Here is a 21,697-nt window from a genome sequence, read left to right as displayed (position 1 = left end):
TGAACCTGTTCCAGCTCTCTGTAATTGCACTGAATTGCATTGTATATATCATTGTTTGTTTGTTAAAACTGTATTTAGAGAGTTTTTTTTTAAGACTGTACATTTAATAAATTGCTTTTAACAACACATAAGTCACAATTTCAAAATTCCTGCGAACTCAACATTTTTATTTTATTTTATTTTTTTCTCCCCAAACACGGTGGGCCACCAGTGGGCTTCTCTACCAACCGGCTTTGCAAGTCTTCTAAAGGAAACCTTGAAGATAACAATATTAATCAATATTTTGAGTTTGGATTGATTTTGATTCCATTGTGCCTAATAAATTGATCAATTCAGATTAATTAATTGTTACACCCATATTCACGACTAGTGATGATGACAGACGTCAAATGAATTTGAACTGTAAGTGTACTGATCATTCACTGCCAGACACTCCTAGTTCTATCACGGTCAATGACAGATAATTGAGTTCAATAAGATTCATATGGAATATATGTGGTCCACAAAGTGTTTTACTTTGTTAATTTTATTTAAGTTCAAAACAAAATTCTAGTAAACAATGAAAAGTCTCTTATAAAAGCCAAACAAATGGGTTTCTTGGAGCAGCCGTTCTTTGCTGTGCCAGTTCAGCCAAAGTGCATGTTGTACGTCTTCCATTATTTGAAACAAATCATTATTGTCTCTGCTGGATACGCACCCTGCATTGTTAGCTAAATGTACCTCGCACAAGTATAAATGCCAGTGCCAAATGAGTGTTTCCAAAAAGCATTTGAAAACAAAATAAAACAGTGTGATGGACTCGTTCTTGGCTTGGCTCTCCCTGACAGGCTCAATAAAGAAGGAGTGAGGGATAAAGGAGCAGCTGGAGAAGAGGAGAGCAAATCCCTCTATAACCATAACCTCTGTCGCACAACATCACTAACTGCACCAACATGAGCATCAGGAAACATTTAGTACCCACAATAATGGGGATGACATCATCTTCATCCTAAATTACAGCTAATAAAACTACAAGCGACACTGGCATATGCTGTGTAAAAAAATAGGTAAATGAAAAAGTACTTCACAAGAACTAAAATAAGCAGTAAGTCATTCTCTGTGTCTTTGAACACCTATAAGGGTTTTTATTAAGAGTTAAATAAACATTTACAAGTCATCCACAATAAAATTGTCCTAAATTGCTATATCAAATAAGAATTTAAAAAGATAAGATAATCAATGTAAATTTCGTTCCATAAAGAAGACTGGAAGAAATATTATCACCGTGAATTATTCCATATTTTACTACAGCCTTACCTTTATAATTACTTCAGTTATCCATGTGTGGGCGAAGTTATCAAAGGATCCATATCTAATTTAATCACCTATTCACATTTTTAAAATACATGGTGGTCCATCCTTCTGTTAATTGCATTGCTTATCCTCAGGAGGGTCAGAGAGATGCTGGAGTTTATCCCACCTAACTATGGACAGAAGGGGTGGTAAACCCTGAACTGGTCATCAGCCAATCGCAGGGCATTTACATACAGTGGTATGAAAAGGTATCTGAACCTTTTGGAATGTCTCACATTTCTGCATAAAATCATCAAATGTGATCTGATCTTTGTCAAAATCACACAGATGAAAAAACAGTGTCTGCTTTAACTAAAACCACCCAAACATTTATTGGTTTTCATATTTTAATGAGGATAGTATGCAAACAATGACAGATGGAGAAACAATAAGTACTGTATGTGAACCATCACATTTAATATTTTCTGCCCCCCCCCCTTGGCAACAATAAGTTCAAACAGACGCTTCTTTTAGCTGCAGATCAGTCTGGCACATCGATCAGGACTAATCTTGGCCCATTCTTCTCTACAAAACTGCTGTTGTTCAGTCAGATTACAGGGATGTCTGGCATGAATCCCTGTCTTTAGGTCATGCCACAGCATCTCAATGGGGTTCAAGTCTGGACTTTGACTTAGCCACTCAATCAAGACATGTCTTACCAGGTGTGTGTTTTATAGTGGGCAGGGCAGCTTTACACACACCTGACTTAAATTGTTTGGTAATTGCTCTTTAAGTCTCCTTAGGCAGAGGGTTCACTTAATGATTTTCCCCCTTCTGTCATTGTTTGCATGCTATCCTCATTAAAATATTAAAACCTATAAATGTTTGGGTGGTTTTTAGTTAAAGCAGACACTGTTTTTACATCTGTGATATTTTGACAAAGATCAGATCACATTTGATGGCGATCTTATGCAGAAATGTGGAAAAATTCCAAAACATTCAGATACTTTCTCATAGGCACCGTCTAAGTGTTTGCATTATTCTAACACACTTAATATAATCAATCAGGGAATAGTATCGTTTCTCGTATTTACTGTTTGACTAATTGTATTACTCTGACACACCCAATATGAAAATAAATAGCACTTATACCATAGTTTAAGGAAAACAAGCAGAATATAGGGCATAAGAGATACATGAAACCTTCTTATCACAGAAGCCCAACGTGTGTGTCATAAAATTGACTGAGCAAGAGTGAAGCTGACAAGCACACGTCTGCACCATCAACTCTCGCAATCACTTCTCCCGGACAGTCCAGAACAAATGGCGGGACGCCATGTCCAAGGAACACTCTCTCTCTCTCTCTCTCTCTCTCTCTCTCTCTCTCTCTCTCTCTCTCTCTCTCTCTCCCTCTCTCTCTCTCCATATATATATATATATATATATATATATATATATATATATATATATATATATATATATATATATATATATATATATATATATTAGGGCTGTCAAATGATTACAATTTTTAATCGAGTTAATTACAGCTTAAAAATTAATTAATCGTAATTAATCGCAATTAATCGCAATTCAAACCATCTATAAAATATGCCATATTTTTCTGTAAGTTATTGTTGGAATGGAACAAGATGGATATATACATTCAACATACGGTACATAAGGACTGTATTTGTTTATTATAACAATAAATCAACAAGATGGCATTAACATTATTAACATTCTGTTAAAGTGATCCATGGATAAAATGTTATATTAAAACGCCTCTAAATGTTTTCGTTTTAATAAAATTTGTAAAATTTTCAATCAAAAAATAAACTAATAGCCCTATTCTGTCCTCAATGTGTGTGAGTACACAAATTGACAGATAGCGAACATAAGTTCCAAAAAGAAATCAGACAGTGTGGCAAAGTTGCAAGGGCTTTACTGAAGTCATCTCTTTTTGACAGGAGCACGTTTCTTGTATTTTTGTAAAACTGAAAATAACAAGGCAATGTGTCAATAACTTGCATAAATCACAAAATAACATAAAATGTACACACACGTGTCCATTTGAGCAGTAGCACTAGCCAATTAGCTCACAAGCATCTAACAATGTAACTGCATTTCACCATATATGTGAACAAATTCAAATACACATCATCAATAACTATCTAATGCTCATAAATATAAACAAAGGAGGAATATAACTCACAAGCGATGCATGTATTAGACACAAACAGTGTGATGGGGCTATGAGAACTGCCACTGAATACTGGATGCGGACGTTAGCTGGTCTGAATAGCACTGTCTATTAGTGTGAGTTCACGTCGACATATAATCACGTCAGAAAAGCGCGCCGAAACCCAAATAATCCGCTGCACTGAATCGCCAGCAGAGGGCGACATTACGCCACATAACATATGCAAGTCACACCCAAGCGCCAGCAGAGGGCGGAAAAACTCCATAAAACACAATTAACAAGTTGGCCTTTCACTGTACTGACATTTAAATCTGTCTGAGCGGGCATAGTGCGTTAATTGCGTCAAATATTTTAACGGGATTAATTTAAAAAATTAATTAACGCCCGTTAACGGTAATTTTTTAAATTAATCACGTTAATATATTTGACACATTTAACGCACATGCCCCGCTTAAACTGATTAAAATGACAGCACAGTCTAATGTCCAAATGTCCATTTGTTACTTGTGTTTTTTGGTGTTCTGTCGCCCTCTGCTGATGCTTGGGTGCGACTGATTTTATGGGTTTCAGCACCATGAGAATTGTGTAATTATTGACATCAACAATGGCGAGCTACTAGTTCATTTTTTGAGTGAAAATTTTACAAATTACAGATTACAAATTTTATTAAAACGAAAACATTAAGAGGGGTTTTAATATAAAATTTGTATAACTTGTACTAACATTTATCTTTTAAGAACTACACGTCTTTCTATCCATAGATCGCTTTAACAGAATATTAATAATGTTAATGCCATCTTGTTAATTTATTGTTATAATATAAAAATACAGTACTTAGGTACCGTATGCTGAATGCATATATCCGTCTTGTGTCTTATTTGTCGATTCCAACAGTAATTTACAGAAAAATATGGAATATTTTGTAGATGGTTTGAATCGCGATTAATTACGATTAATTAATTTTTAAGCTGTAATTAACTCGATTAAAAATTTTAATCGTTTGACAGCCCTAATATATATATATATATATATATATATATATATATATATATATATATATATATATATATATATATATATATATATATATATATATATATATATATATTCTGTAAGACTTCAATCCAAGCTTGGAATTTTTTTTCTGTGGTGAATCCGTTTCATTTGATTTTTACTAAAGCGCAAAACACAGATCACCTACAAATGAAACCGCTCATGTTTTCCATCTGGATGTCTACCACAGGAGTATGTTACTAAAGATACCAGTGTTTGGTCTTTGTTTCCACTTGGCGACATGCACCTTCAGACAGGATGGAATACTGAATGTATCGTAATAAAAGACATACCACTCATACAACAGCCTCAAGGCTCTGTGAATAGCAACCAGCTGTGAGTGTTGCTATGTGTGGGTTTATGAGTGTGTTTGTAATGTTGAACACTGAAAAAAAAAAAAAAAAAAAAAAAAAAAAATATATATATATATATATATATATATAAATAAATAAAACATGATAAAAATAAAAAAAATGAGTAAAAAAGACTAGAGGAAAAGGAGTGCAAGTAAGAATGACAAAATATGAGGGGGGAAAAAGTCTGAAGTTAATTGAGTGGAAAATATAACCAATGCAATTACTGGGGCAGAAATCCTTTTCTGTCTGGAATAGCTGCTAAAATGATAGACGTCGACACACATCAACACACCTACAATGGATCTTACAACTCTTCTCGCAAACACAACTACAAATGCACATTTATACGAAGTCATGTATTTAAATTATAGTAAACAAGTCAAAATATCAACAAAATAATCAAAATACAAATATCAAAAAGTTAATAAATGGAGTCCAAGGAGGCTTGAGTCCTTTGTAATGCTGTTAAATTAATTAAAAGACAAAGTCATGTATACAAAAACGAAAAAGAAAACATCCTTTTTTGTCGTGTTGTGAAAGGGCAAGCAAAGAAAAAGGGACAAAAGATAAATGATTGGAAAAACACAAAGACTGTGTCAACCGGAATTAAAATCTGCTATCTAATGAATGCAAAGTTTTTTTCTCCTCGGCATCCTCAGAGAGCTGTTAACTCAGTCACTCCACTTCCTGTTACATCTCAAAGTCATTTCTCAGGATTTCTTGTCATGCGCTGACAAGGAAAAGGCTCATATTGTTGCAGAAATTACATGAAGTAAGTGAACGCTGTCAACACTTGGAAAGGTTTAAGTATGGCACAGAGACAAACTGTTGCTCGACTCCCATGGAAAAAAACGCAGTGGAGTCAAAGTGAAACTGTCAATCATCCAGTTAGCGCGACTGAAGTTTTGAAGATTGAGGTCCAGCCGGGTTTGGAAAATCTTCAAGGATTTTTTTGTTCGTTGACTATTTGTTTATTCAGTTTCATGTGTTCCTGTTATCATCCATATTTCAGCTGTTTACAGAGCTGCACTGACCGCCATCACTGGGATTACCAGCATGTGAGTTAGATCACAAGCACAACTCGCAGTGTGTGCGCATGTGTGTGTGTGTGTTGGCGCGTGTGTGTGAGAGCAAGCAGCGCACATTTTTGTGTTATCTGGGAACGTCTGCATGAATCGGCGTGCCTAATAACATGCAGATTATCCTCTAACTTTTCCAATCTTTATTATGAGATTATCTAAAGTTGTTAGGCAAATGTTGAAGAGTTGAACAAGACAGGTTAAAAGAAAGTTAAAAAAAAAAACACAACAATAACAACTTACAGTATTTTTATCATCCAATTTCTTTTTACTACCATCGACGTAGAAATACACAAAATTCGAGACCCGGTTGTTTACTTTTTACAGAATTTACCTTTAAAATCCCTCATTCAGCTGAATGACACATTCACTTGAAAAGTTTGTCATTTTTCTCATTACAAATTCAACCAATTCAGCGCACCTTTGAAAAATGTTTTTACACTTTAATCGGTACCATTTCTCAAAATTCCACACTTTACAAAATCAAATCCCCAAATTTAATTGAGAAATAATTCATATGTTTACCACCTCTTTCTGCATTTCCTGACCGAAACAAACGTTTCCAACTTCTAAAAAGTCCATTTAACAAGTAAAATTTGGAAACTATTTTGCATCTTGTCCAAATTACAATATAAATAAACAAATCACACACATACAAAATTTCCAAAATAACAAATTTTACATTTTATGAACAAATCAAACCATTAAGACTTCTCATTATTCAAAACATGTTGAGCATCTGAGCAACCATTTTTCATATTACTAAAATTCCATTAACCCCTCAATTGCCCACCTTTTGCAGCACAATTTCCAAATTATGAGATATTTTACTATTTTAATTCCCTCATCCACATTACTTGAATGATTCAACACATTCCAAGTATGAAATGATCAACTCATTCAGGACCACTTGGTATTATAACAAAATTCCCAAATGAGGAGATAAGTGTCATGTTGACCTTTTACATTATGCACTTCAACAATTCAAATAATTTCACAATACCACAGTGATGCTTCAGCTCTACAGTATTAAAACTACCCTCCCCCCATTTTGAAATTTAACCAATCATACAGGAATTACTTTTTTTTTTTTAATTAAATGTATTTATTACATCATCACCATTTGATCGCTTCCAGGGCCTCCCTGTTGAAATGGTTTCAATAGCAAATCCCTCTTTTACTAACTACCACAATACGTCACCTGTAACCTGGGCTGGCAGTGAAGGAATTAAACTAACTATAACATGCATGAATACATGCTCATTGTATTGACCACTGTCCTTGATAGAGTTCATTTGGTCACGACTGCCTTATGGATCATTTACTGTATAAAGAAATATTTTGACACTAACGTGAGATAAATTAGGTAATGAGAGTAATTGCTGCAGACAAAACAATATAGACAAGTTTCGTGAGCGAAACATGGGCGGCGCAATCTTTGATTTTGTGTGCTACAGACTTCTGGTTCAGACGGAACAACATGAAGCGCGGCTGAAGTAAGCAGTGTGTAGACAAAGTTAAACTGCAAAATCAAAGCAGAGGAACCCACGCAATCTCCAAAAATGGATTCAGCCTGACGTAGATGAGGCTACGGGACTTTCTGTGCTGTGCGTGGTTGTGTCAACTCTTGGAAGCTCCCATATGTATGATTGGAAGCGGAATGTTTTGATCAGCAACCAGCTGCTACAAAAGCGCCAGTGTAGATGTAGCTCGCCATACGCCTTAAATCAAAACCAGCAGCAGACAATAAGTTAAGGCTGTGGCTCGCTGCTTTAAACTTAAAGGATCCAACGAAAAGATTATATGTCCTTTATCACTTCGTTCATTGTTCGTGGACAAAATTCTAACAGTCTGTGCAGCCTGTGTAAAAAATTAGGGTGAAGATTGATACGCCGGCCACCTGAGTGACCAAAATGAGGCGAAATTACGAATAATATGACAGTTGCTGAATGCAGAAGTGCTGCAACGGATTTTATTGTTACAAGGAAATACTACATGGTATTTTCCACCTAGTCAGATTATAGTTATGGTATAATGACATCACAATCCATGTGCATCCATATAAACGCAAGCAGTATGTCTGTCTTTTAAAATTGCAGATATTGATCACAATAAAACTTTTGGACAACATGATTCCATTTCTTGTTTTATTTATAACAAATTGATGCATGTGCAAAACAGGTCAATAAATCACAATTCAAAAATTAGAAAGATATTAACGTAGGTGGAGCATTAGTCGAGCCTTCCATCAGCAAAGCCATCCACACTTTTGGCAGCATGTGTAAAAAATTGGATGCACGTAGTCGCGATGTATGTCCATCAACGTACAGTACGTTTTTGTGTGGCACATCAAATTGTCTTCCCTTGCCTAACAGCGTTCTCCACCTGTCAACAAAAAAACTTGCTGTGGTGACTCGCAGCCATTTCTTCATGTTATCCGGATGCCCATGTGGTGATGATGGCAGATGGATGTGGTATTTCCAAATTGTCTTTTTTGAGGGATTTTGATGAGTGATGCCCCTCCAGTTTCATTGTTGTTTTGGTTAGAGAACGTGTAAAATGGAAGTCACTACCAGAAATGCTGAAATAAAGTGGAAGTACCTTGGAAAACTGTCTATACGCTAGAGAGATTCTGGTTTGCTTTCTGAGTACTGTCGTGGTGGTGCCCTTTGAGCAAGGAGCAACATTTGGAATGCTGTGTCTTGTTGTATTTCGACTCAGTATCAATTACATGGAAATGCAAGTTTTCATAATTTCTTCTCCACATCTCAACACGGCAGCACCTGCCATTTCAGTATATCACTCTGAGTTAAGGTGCATATGAAAGGATAAAAAAGTAAAATAGCATTATTATGTGAATTAGAATCATATTTTGAGACGATTCGACTGTATACAACAATTTGGCAAAGCACAGATGATGAGAAATTAGTCTTTTAATCTGCTGTTTAGCCACGCCTGCCATTATAGGGCTCTAGCGTCCCCAACAGGAGGATGAAATCGGCAGGGTCATGGTTTTATCTGAGTTAGAATTCAGCCCATTGAGGGGGAATTATTCAGAACGAGGAAAATGCCACCAAGAGAGCAGCAAAATGTAATTGTTTCAATCTCTCTACTCCAATATTTTTACAGGATATTCTTTTTATCCAAGTATTTTCCGAAATTGCTAAATAAATGGTATGGTCATGGCAAATAACAGTCTTGTGCTAAATGGAATATTAAATATTAAAAATGCATTTGTTCAGTACGACATGGCAAAATTACTCCATAATGGTCAAAACTGTTGACTTCACCTTAGCTGTCGCACCTCCCGAACGATATTTTATGCGATCGTAGTTAGTCCGGCTTTTGTCATTTCCCTGCCCCGGCTTCGGAGAATGTAAAAAACCAAGAGGCGTGACAGGTAGCCGACATGCTAACCCGAACCGAGTGACATCTTAAAGTCTTATTTTCGCTTTTCGAAGCAAAAAAAATCACACAAAAATAGCCCGTAACATGTCACACGGCGGCGGGGTTGTCGATTGTCTTCACCGATCGGCAACCCACCCAGTGGCAAGGAAGTTACAGCTTGTCATTCCCCTGCTGCAGGAGAGCTCGTTTGCAGGGGAGCAGCTGGACAAAGACCGCCGGACAAACCGGCCGACGTGAGAGGAGCGCGTAGCTGCCACATGGTCAACACGAATATGGTGTAAATTGGCTGAATGTTACATATCAGTAACTACACACAAAGACAATGTAATGTGTGTACACTTTCAAACACTACCGTGCGCCAATTTCCTCTTCTCCTTTTTTATTTCATTGCTTCTGTCTTGCTTACTTCCTGCCCCCCCAACACATTTATTTAGCGTTCTTTCTCCCTCCATTCTCTCTTGTCCTTCATCTTGCTTTTCCCTTTCCAAGCTGCAAAGAGGCAGATAAGCAGTTGATGTACCATCCAATTAAATGTCGACATTGAAACATTGCTTCAAATAAGTCTGTCATTTTAGCCCCGTGCTGATTGGACTTGATCTATGCATGCGCGAGACTGTGCGCAAGGCATTGTGTGTAGCATGTGTATGCCGTGTGCTTGGAAGGGGGTGGGGTGGGGGGGGGGTCATTTTAAGTTCAGACTGAGTTCCACGTGTGGGTATTTTTGTCCCTGCTTTGGTATAATGAAGCTCTTTTTCTTTTATTCAACTTTCCAGCTGCTATTTTTTTCTTTTTCAATTACTGTATCTTTTCCCAATAATGTTATTAGAATACATAATTCCAAACTTTGCCAACAATTGTTAAGACCCCCCCATTCTTCACATATTTGTTCAGTTTGAATGAACATAGGGGTTCCTACAAAAGCGTGTCACAAACATGCTATTAAATTAATTGTTTAAAAAGCATACATTTCTTTTAAGTAATATTTTAATAACTGAATTGGTTAAACTCATAAATCTTTTATAAACTATTGAAAATTTTTGGGCCGTTATATGCGGATGAGCGAAGGAGACAAGAGTTAAGAGAGGCTGTGATCAATGCCGTTGGACCATATAATTGCATCAAGATTGAATTGAGGTTGAATACATTAATTAGCCTTGTTTTGTGAGGACTCACAGCCCAGAACAAGTTAGCTACACCATATACTTCAGTCTGTTTAAATGTGACCCCAACAAATGCAAATACAATGTACTTTTTTTTTTTTAGATGAGTGGAAATGATTTTTGTTTGGTTACCTCACACTTTCCTTGATTGGATATGATAAGTTGCTTTATGTATCTTGTTTTTTATTTATGTTATGAGTGCCTTTAAGATGCTGCTATTCTGTTTCTTACAATGAATAAATTGCATACAAGTTTTTTTGTTTTTTATTTTACAATCAATTTCGTATCGGTGGACGGTTGCACCTTTGAACAGAGATGGGTGGTAACGCTTTACATTTTCTTGAGTAACATTGTGAGAAAAATTTACTTCTTAGAGTAGTATCACACCATACGTTTTTTTTTCGTTTATTTGAGTAGATTTGTGAAGAAGAAACGCTACACTTACTCCACTCCGCTTCTTTGGGCTACACTAAAGTCATTCAATTTTTCATCTTTATTTTATAAATTTTACTTCTTTTTTGCCAGAGATGCCGTCAGTGTTTCTATGAGTTACACCAATGAGACGTCGCAACAATAATCACATGACACCATGATACCAATCAGACATAACAATACTGTCACATGACCACACACATTCAGTCGGAAGTCCTATGATTCGGTTGGTGTGTTCAATCACGTTGCGTCTTTAAAGCGCCGTAAAAATTATACTATTTGATATAGAGACGTTAATTGAAAGTGTGGGTTTCAAGGTTACTCCCAGTTTTTATTTGAATGGAAAACCAGTGGTATGATCGTTTTCATTTCATGGTAGGAAATGTTTTCTCCACTAGAGGGCACTCATGGTCTTTGGACAGGTGATGATTCATTTCTGTAGATTTTTCTAGTCAGAATTCGATGATTTTTGTGGTTCTTTTGGCCAAAATGCAATAGGTTATAATACACTGTCATAATAAGATTTCATATATACGAAGTTGTGCTGAGAAATGTAATATGCCATTATTAAAAAATATTCGACCTTGTAAGCAGTTAGTCACAACGTTACTCATTGCTTGAGTATTTTTTCCACTGAATACCTTCTTACTTGTACTTGAGTACATTTTTTGGATGACTACTTTTACTTGAGTAACATTATTTTGAAGTAACTGTTATTTGAGTCACATTTTTGGCTACTCTACCCACCTCTGCCTTTGGACTATGGTTGGAATTTGAAAGTTCTCCATTTGTTTTTCCAGGTTTCCGACAGAATGCCGCTTAAGTTAATTGAAAAATCTAAATTGTGAGTGGTTGGATGACCTCATGTTTTGTCACCAATGTCAGGTGATGCCAGCCCAGTCAAATATGTTATTATTCAATAAAAATTGAATTCCATGGAGCTAAGCTGAATAATGGTTCCCACCTGAGTGGAATCACAAATGGCAAGTGCCTTAAAATAAACAAAATAATTGTGCATCATCACATTGTATTAGTCAATAAAACAATACTTAGTCATTCAATGGCAACTAGTTATACTACTCAAAACAAATGAACAAAAATAAGTTGGCTGAACTTGGAATTTCAACTAAAAAAAAAAACAAAAAAAAAACAAACAAAAAAAAAGTTAATTGTTAAAACAAGATTTTAAGTAAAATTAGACTAAGTGAACATCCAAGTCGCCGGAATCAAACCTTGGCAACCATAGTGGTAGCGAAGCACACAGCCAGCAGAGCAAAACACCACCGCTGAATGCTAGTAGCTAGCATGCTCTTTGAAGGCATCGGGGGTAAGGTGAATGCTAAATTCACGCAAATTATTATGTCAAATTCAGTTGACTCAGAAATTTAAGTATTGCCCACACACTTGATCATGAATGTTAATTCAACACTTTTAATCAGTTCATAATATTAACTTGATTAAATGAGTTGGGAGTACACAAAATTTAAGACAACTAAGGAATTTGACTCATGTGTACTTAGTTTATCTTTAGTTAGCATTACTACATTATAATAGTTTGGACCCATATTCTCATTAAATTCCATGGGCATGAACTATTTTGTAGTTTCACAAAGGTGCCTCTATAAAAGCAGTCGTATAAAGGACACAACAGAAAGCATCCCAATGGCTTTGGAGTTGAGAGCAGTGAATAGACAATGACTGACAGATTTTTGTTTTTCTGTGTGTGCACAGCAACATTCAAGCTGAGTATATATGATTTGTTCTGTTGGCAGGGAAATGCAGCGTATTTGATTTGTACTCTTGGCAGAATGTGTAAGTGTGTGTGGTCTCTCTGTGTGTGGTTCTCGGCATGATGCCTTTTTTTAACCAACTAAATAAGTGCCTCTTGAAATGGGGACGGCGGGTGGGAGTTGGAGGGTCGTCAGCAGTACAATAGGACACCAGTTTGTATTTGTTTATTCACTCACATTCATCAACTGTGGCTTCACATAGTTCCCACTAAAACGCAGGGTGCATTTGCCATCAATTATTACAAAATAATTTATTCACCCTCGACTGCTTCCGTACTGTGCACTGAGGCTGTGTGTGTGTAAATACTACAGTTGCACAGAGAATGGGGCAATAAAGTAATGATCAGCTAGTCAGCAGTAATCACACTGAACAATGTTTACGCTTCATATAAATGCTCAAGCGAGTGTCATTTAAAATTATTGGTGGATTTGGAAATTTATTACTCTCCATGTGAGATTACAATCAATCTGGGCACATAACTGAATCTGACACACTGTTCCTGATAAACCACTACATCTTTAATTAGCTATATTGGGTTTCATGTCAGAATTCATGACTTAAAAGGGAACCTTGGATTTAAAGACTCATAGGCTCTAATAAGCCACAATTGTTCTCGTTTACTAAAATATGTTATTAGAACCACATATATTATTGCCATTGATTTAAAAATCTATAATATTTAGTTGATGTTTTGACCTACGCCATGTTTTACGCGTGCAATGCATGTTGGCGGTGATGACACGGTTGGACTGGACTGGGATAATAGCTGTGCTAGCTAGCAAGTGAAGCTAGTATTACGACTGGCATGATTTTGTAACATTCTGCTGCTGGTCAGATTGTTTTGTTACAGAGCTTTGGGATAAGTTCCCAAAGTCGTACCTGCATCCAATTCCAGCTCATCAACAGTGTCTTTAAACTGATCCTAGGCGGCTTGCCGAGATATTGACTTGCTGCCATTTGACAGTTAGTATATCTCTTCATTGCTAGTTGCATCATTGCCTTGTTCTTTCGTTTGTCTGCCTCTCACTGCGTTTTCCCTCATTTAAAAAAATTTAAAAAACATTTTTTTTATTGATCCCGACCTATTGTCATGGAGCCTTTTTGCGATCGCGTATTCTTTTTTTGTGTGTTCAATAAACCCTTTTACCCAATCCCTCTTTTATTGTTGTCTCCTTGCTGTCTGAAGTGAGCCACGTTTTCTAATTCCGTGGTCAAGCCGGCCGCACCTTTTTTCAGTTGCACTTCCCTTTCAGGTTTTTTCGCACAGACGGACAACGCATGTGGGTTGCGATTGCTTTACAAGGAAAATCAAGTTGGAATGGCAGAACCGACGATATGTTTATGTAGCTAACGAGTGACACTGTGGAAGTACCGCAGTGTTGCCCAGTGACGTCACCACCCAGAGTGCATTGCGTCATCAACAACAATGACGACCTACTAGTTAGTTTATAAAATTTTTCAAATTTTATAAAAACGAAATATCATAAAATATAATAAAATAATAAAAATTGAATACCAAATTATTATTATTATAACTCATACTAACATTTATCTTTTAAGAACTACAAATCTTTCTGTCCTTGGTTCCTTTTATGACAGAATCTTTGATTAGATAGTCGTATTTGTGAAAAGTTAGTCTGGCATTTGAAGTCCTTTGTTTGGAAGTGGCAAAATCGCCAGCAAAACCATATGATTGTCCATGAGTCTTTTGAGCTAAAAGGAGATTTATTGCATGAATATTTCTTTGTGCTTTTAAAACACCTTTTGTGATCAAATAATGAACCATTTTTACATCTATGATATCAAAAGATAATAGCCCTCCCTGATATTGTGTCATAGAAACACAATAAAATGGCGAGAACAAGCGCTGAACACATGTAGGTGTGAAAGCAGCATCATCTCAGCAATGTTGGACGTGACAGCGAGCAATCAGGCAGAACACTGGCAAGCTGAGAGTTGTAAGGATAGCGTGACTTCACATGTGCGCTGTGGGAGTGTTTAAATTGAAGCCCAAAGCACTAATGTTGTACTTAATACATAGCCATTAACACAAGACAAAAAATGGGAACGGGCTCGCAGCTCACTTTCTCACATTTCTTTTCCGAATCAGCGGAACTACTTCGGCAGTCTGTTTCCTCAACCTGGTATCATCAGTACCTCATAAACTATTCAGCGTGACTTGTGAAAAATCCACATCTATGTGCAGTTTTTCTGAAATATAGACACGCCTGAGACCTGACTTGCATATTAATTGAGATCTAGTATTTTTATGTACAGTACATGTAATCTATCAAAACTTGTCAAGCAACATACATTAAAAACAAGACACATTGCCGTTTCCTCATCATTTTATTTACTTACTAGTAGGGTTGTTCCGATCATGTTTTTTTGCCCCCGATCCGATCCCGATCGTTTTAGTTTGAGTATCTGCCGATCCCGATATTTCCCGATCCGATTGCTTTTTTTTTGCTCCCGATTCAATTCCAATCATTCCCGATAATTTTTCCCAATCATAGGCATTTTGGCAATGCATTAAGAAAAAAATGAATACAACTTCGACGAATATATACATTCAACATACAGTACATAAGTACTGTATTTGTTTATTATGACAATAAATCTTCAAGATGGCATTTACATTATTAACATTCTTTCTGTGAGAGGGATCCACGGATAGAAAGACTTATGACTTTGTATATTGTGACAAAATATTGCCATCTAGTGTATTTGTTGAGCTTTCAGTAAATGATAATGAAGGCCATGCCCAAATGCATGATGGGAAGTGGAACCATGACTGTGCGTAGTGCTACCAATTGATATATCTTCTCTGCGTTGGGAAATAACATAAGGTGCTAAGAATAAGATCAATTGCTACCTTGCTTCCCATGATATTTCTAATCATAGGGAGAGGGATTGTAAGGCTTTAGCCAATTAAAATAAGGCTCCAAAGGCTGCCAAAATTCAATCTACTCATTTTACGCTGCCTTTTATCTCTCTATATAGGTAAAACGGTGCCATTACAGATTGAGCGTGACATTGCGTGAGTGGGTCGTGCAGCGCATGCATTAATTGCGTTAAATATTTTAACGTGATAAATTTTATAAAAAATTAATTACCGCTGTTATTTGGATAAATTTGATAACCCTACCTTAAGCCTAAACTAAAGACTCTGGATAAGTGTAACATATTATGTCTGTAACGTTAAATCCAATTAGAAAACGATTTAATAAAAAATATATATATATATTTAAAAAAAGGCATGGCCGATATTTTTTTGCCGATTCCGATACTTTGAAAATGACATGATCGGACCCGATCGATCGGCACTTAGTAGTACGTATATCCCTTCACCTTTCTTTGATCTACATGCTAAGTCTAAATTGGAAGATTTGAGGGTGTTAGGAGCTCAGATGTAAACCACTAGTTGGCACTCAGTAATCTCCCAAGAAGCACAATATGACTACTTCATAACCTCTGCACTTCAACACCACTTGAAGCTGCTCACAATCAATATTTATCTAATAACATGACAAAAACATTAAAACTTTAAATAAAATACATCATATCACCAGGGATGCTGATTTTTTATAGATCATAAAATCCATCCGCCTTTCATTGCTCCTGCCTGTAGGGTAGCTGTAACGCTCATATCTTCTGCTCTCAGATGCCCAAATAAATCCTTCTCTGATTAAAACATGCAGGCCAGCAAGTGTCAAATGACACCTGCTGGCCTATATCGGCACCAATAATCGGGGCAGATATTTACCTTAACCAACCGGATGAGTTAATTTTTTTTTTTTTTTAAATAAAGAAATAGGCAATTTAATAGTGTGCCACAGGCAGACTACCTTGACCTGGCAACACATAGGGCTCTGTGGGCTTCCCTATGTCGCTTAAATTTAGACCAGTGCAGGTCTGTCCAAGGCAAAGAGGCATTTTAGATCAGGTTTTAGTAATTCCATGGACAGGCTCAGGCCTGCACTTATTTTAAAGAGAGCGTGAGGCGCTGGACTCCTTTCAGACCAATGAGCAACCATCCTCATGTATCATTTAAGAACCGGTATAACAATGGCGGATTTGTCTGCGACACTTACTGTATCTTTTTTTTTTTTCCAAACAACGAGGCACCTTCTCACAAGTACGCAAACGTCTTCCAACAAGTTCTACGACCCCGGAGGTTCAAGAAATTTAATTTGAAAGGTGCCGATTCCGAAACCCCCTGGGAGAGTTGATAGCATGCTTTGGTTGATGGAGACACTAAAGACACGGGCGAGGAAACCTTGATAAATGCACTTTCTTGATGTTTGGGACACTACAAAAAAATGGTTCTCACACCTCCAATTGCTAAGATAAATGATATGTCTGTACGATTGTAAGGAACTGTAGTTTACAACAACAACAAAAAAACTATTCCATTCAAGCCGAAACTAGTAAAGCTCTTAACAAAGATAATGCAATTTCTTCTACTCCTAAATACGATAAGTGGCTGTTGTCTTGTGCAACAAGGGATGTTGATGAAGAACCAGGCGAATGGTCCAAGAGGCGACGAAGCTTTACTTCCAACCAAATTAAATGGTGACTGACAGAGGGGGTGTGGAGGTCGCGGAAATAGAATGTGACAAAAAGAGGAACTGATCATGCGCTAATAGTATTGTACTAAACCACAGCAAATGCACATCTATGCATTTAAATTAGGGTTGGGAATCTCTGGCATGAAACCGATTCAATATGTATCTAGATACACAGGTTAAAATTTGATTAAAAAACTATACATTTTTAAGGCAGAGCGATTCGATACGATTCGATACAGTTTCAAAACGATACGTTCGATACTGTGTGAAAACAATACAATAGTAAACATTTGTTGTTTGTTCTTCCAGTATTTCAAACGGATAAAAAAAGACCAAGTTTCTACAAGCAAAATTAAACAACCAAAGTTCATACCAATGTATAATTATTTTTGAGACAGGAAAAAAAATAAGGCTAACTAGATGACCATCATTTTGTTGGATGGGATTGATAATACAATAAAACTCCAGTGACAGACAACAATAAAGTGCAGTAATTCAATCTCTGTATTATATAGTATGTGTGTTGGCCTATATATGTATGTGGTGTTTTGAACACAAGAGATAGGTAATTTAAGTGCAACCTTTCAACGTAAACATCTTACAAACTAAAATTATATGCAGGAGCTCTAGAAAAAAAGAATTAAACCTGCTGGTGTTGTCATAATAAATAAGTAATAAATAAAGCATAATGCTATTATTTTCTACCTCTGATATAATTGGGGGAATAAAAACATGGCATTTTAGCCAGATAGGTCAATATATCATAATTATAACCTTATACACAGCAAATTCATTCACCTATGCCTGCGCTTCCTCAATTTTATTCCTCATCACTGTCCATATCTTTTTTGAAGGGCAGATTTTTCTTGAGGAAGATCAACTGATCCACATGTTCATGTTTAAGTAGACTGCGTTTCGTGGAAACAATATCTCCAGCAAGTCGTGCTGCCCTTTCCACCATTGTAGTGGTTTATTTTTCAGGGTTAAAAACTCACAATCTCTGTCCCATACAGATCTGGCTGCCGACTTCACTTCAAAGTCCCAACTTTTGTTTTCCCGGTGCGTTGAAAATCAATCGCTGTCATTCACAACTTCCGCCTGGCAAGATGGCGCTGGTGTCAGTGCTCATGCTGTTTGTCCATTGTTTTAGGATGCGCGACTGTGGTTTCGTTTGCTCTTGCGTACTTATGACAAGGCCGTCACGATCGGGTAATGACAGAAATGCATGATGGGAAGTTGAGGCAACCACCACTGTGAGTGGTGCCTGTCCATGTTATATGATGTGTGCAGTTTCCCTTCAAATGTGGCGATCCCTGAGGTCGAGCAGTGTAGAAGGCACAGTGCAGCATTAATGAAGTAAAAGCTAATAATTTGTCAATATACCATACATCGCTTGATACATAAAAATAGCAAAACGATGGTAAGGGCGCTGATAACCAATTCTTATTCTCGTGATAGCCGAGTCCTTATTCTAGTATCAATATAATTAAGATTTACTGGCTATTTACTGTCAATTGGTTAGTTTGCTATTGATACTAGCTGTATCGCTCGCTTGTAAAACCGGATATCTTGTCGTATCGGTTTATCGTTCTCAAGCTGAACTAAAATACTACTCTATTTGTATACTGTCCGCTTGATTAATCTCCAAACTACACACACAATGATTCAAATGCACTGTACTCTCAGGAGCGACGATGTGACGCGGGACATTAAAGGAAAAGCAACATCAGAACAAGTGCGTAGCAGCGATGAATTTGTTTTATTTTCCTTTATGTAATAAGTCATATTTTTAGACAGAGTGCTGAGAAATATTGTATGCCTAACACTCCCAAGCATTTTCAAAGACTTTATGCATTTTTTCAAACCTTGAAAACACATCAGTTAAATCCAAGCATTTTCAAGGATTTCAAGGAATCGTACAAACTCTGTGGTTTGCTCAGTGGAAGGTTGACATGCATTCTATAAGGAAGTACAGTAGTCCTACCAGGCAGATCACACTTCTGAGCTTTTAAAAATGCATTGACAATGACGTTATATTATATTGTATGTTGTTAGCATTTGATAAAAAAATCAATGTGCTTGATTTTAACAGAGAGTCAGATATAACGGACAATCCATGCCCCCCCATTAGTTAGTTAAATTGAGGTTTGATGGTATTTTTTAGGGCTGTCAAATGATTAAAATTTTTAATTGAGTTAATTACAGCATAAAAATTAATTAATTAATCGCAATTTAAACCATCTATAAAATATGCCATATTTTTCTGTAAATTTTTGTTGGAATGGAAAGATAGGACACAAGACGGATATATACATTCAACATATGATACATAAGTACTGTATTTGTTTATTATAATAATAAATCAAAAAGATGGCATTAACATTATCAACATTCTGTTAAAGCGATCCATGGATAGAAATACTTGTTCTTAAAAGATAAATTTTAGTACAAGTTATAGAAATTTTGTATTAAAAATCGTTTTAATAAAATTTGTAAAATTTTCAATCAAAAAAATAAACTAGTAGCTCGCCATTGTTGATGTCAATAATTACACAATGCTCACCCATAAAAATCAGTTGCACCCAAGCGGAGGGCGAAAAAACACCAAAAAACACATGTAACAAGTGGCCATTACACTGTGCTGTCATTTTAATCTGTTTGAGCGCGGCATGTGAGTTAAATGCGTCAAATATTTTAACGTGATTAATTAAAAAAAACTAATTACCGCCTATTAACGCGATCATTTTGACAGCCCTAGTATTTTTACAAATGTACAAAAAACACAACCTCCATGCCCTACATGTTCACATTTTTGACTGGGTGGGGTGAATGAACAAATGACTGTTAGCCACTCAGTCAAAATAAATTGGACATCTAGCGCGGTCAATGGCACTGAAAGATGAGCATTCACAGCCAGTTCTTCAGGGGGTCATGTCCATTTAGAATCTTTTCCTATTGGTTTCATGGCAATTTTGGTCACTTCCTGTTTAGTGATCACTTCCTGTTGCTTTTGGGTCACTTTTTGTTGGTTTTGGAGCACACAAGGGACATTCTCTGTTGATTTTGGGTGAAATGTGATGATTTTGGGGCACTTCGAGGTCTTTATTTTGCCCCAAAAATGACCACAATTGAGATTTTTTTGCAGATGTGAGTTGAAAATCTATAGGAGTGAATGGAAATATTTTTGCGGGAGTTTAATGAGGTATTGGAAATGAATGGGGCCACTGAAAATGCATAGGGGGGTTTTGTCAAATTTGTGTGGAGTTGTATATTTTTACCAAAAACTGGCTGATAACTTTCATGTGCCTTGGTTTTATTTATGTTTTGATGGGTGAATTACTTGAATTTGTCCAAAACTGTAGGATAAATAGCATTTTGAAATTTGAAATATTTTTGGCAATGTAAATAAATGGGGCTATTTGGGGGTGGAACTGTCAACGTGCCGAAAAAGTGGACAGAAAAAAATACACATTCAAATGCGGGGAGCTTTGCAAAATTCTGCATAACTATTCTTTAGGAATAGACCATTGCAAAATGTAATCGACGCCACAATGTCTAACTAACCTGTAAAATGAAAAGTTTTGTCTAATGTTCCACAACAATGCCAAAATGTATCGGTGGTAGTGAAGTTTACTTTTGGGACCTCTTTTCAGGGGATTCCATCGCCAGTCACTCGCATGAATTGTCTGGCACTGCTTTCATGCCAGATGCCTTTTTTTTTTTTTTTTTTTTAAACGGGTATGGAAGGAACTAGTGGCAGGGTGTCAGAGTATGGGAGGGGAATCAAACCCACACCATTTTTATGATAGGGAACAAAATGCATCATAACTTTCATACATTCAATTAAAGTAGAAGCTATCCAGCCAGTATTGCTGTTACTGTACTTGTATTCATCACAAAGATAAAACAATAGACTGTTGTCTTTATGGTCATAGACTCCGTTCTCCCCTCTCTGTCTTCACTCCTCCCTCTCTCATCTATCTCATCTTCCTTCTCTTAACTTCAATCCTTCTCCCTCTCTCTCTCTTTTTTATATTCATAGGATTTTAAAATGTCTGTAATAGCCCTGCTAGATCAAAACACTCCTTCTCCCACGCTGTGTGTGTGCGCGTGTGTGCTTGTGTGTTGTATACGTGATTTGCATATCACAGCTATGCTCTGATTGGCAAACTGGCAATGCCGAGTCCAGCGGGGCATATTTTTTAAGAGGCCCTACCCCACACACAACGTCGGGAGCAACCACTGGTCTGTATCAGAACCTAATGAATAATATGAGAGCGCAAGCAGCAGGGGTTCTCCATGAATTGTCCTATAATGCCAAGAGCAATAAAGATTTTTATAACCATGTTTTTATGGGCACCAGACATAAGCT

General features: G+C 36.6%; 1 protein-coding gene across 4 annotated transcripts in view; it reads right to left on the bottom strand.

Annotated features, from left to right (window-relative positions):
* Nucleotides 1-21,697, bottom strand: part of aff2 (AF4/FMR2 family, member 2) — a 263,824-nt gene that overhangs the window by 116,830 nt on the left and 125,297 nt on the right. The gene's annotated exons all lie outside the window — the stretch shown is intronic.

This window comes from Corythoichthys intestinalis, chromosome 11 (genome assembly GCF_030265065.1).
Source record: "Corythoichthys intestinalis isolate RoL2023-P3 chromosome 11, ASM3026506v1, whole genome shotgun sequence".
In the NCBI taxonomy this organism is placed as follows: Eukaryota; Metazoa; Chordata; class Actinopteri; order Syngnathiformes; family Syngnathidae; genus Corythoichthys; species Corythoichthys intestinalis.
The sequence above is the reverse complement of the archived record's forward strand: the minus strand, read 5'-3'. Positions and strand labels throughout refer to the sequence as shown.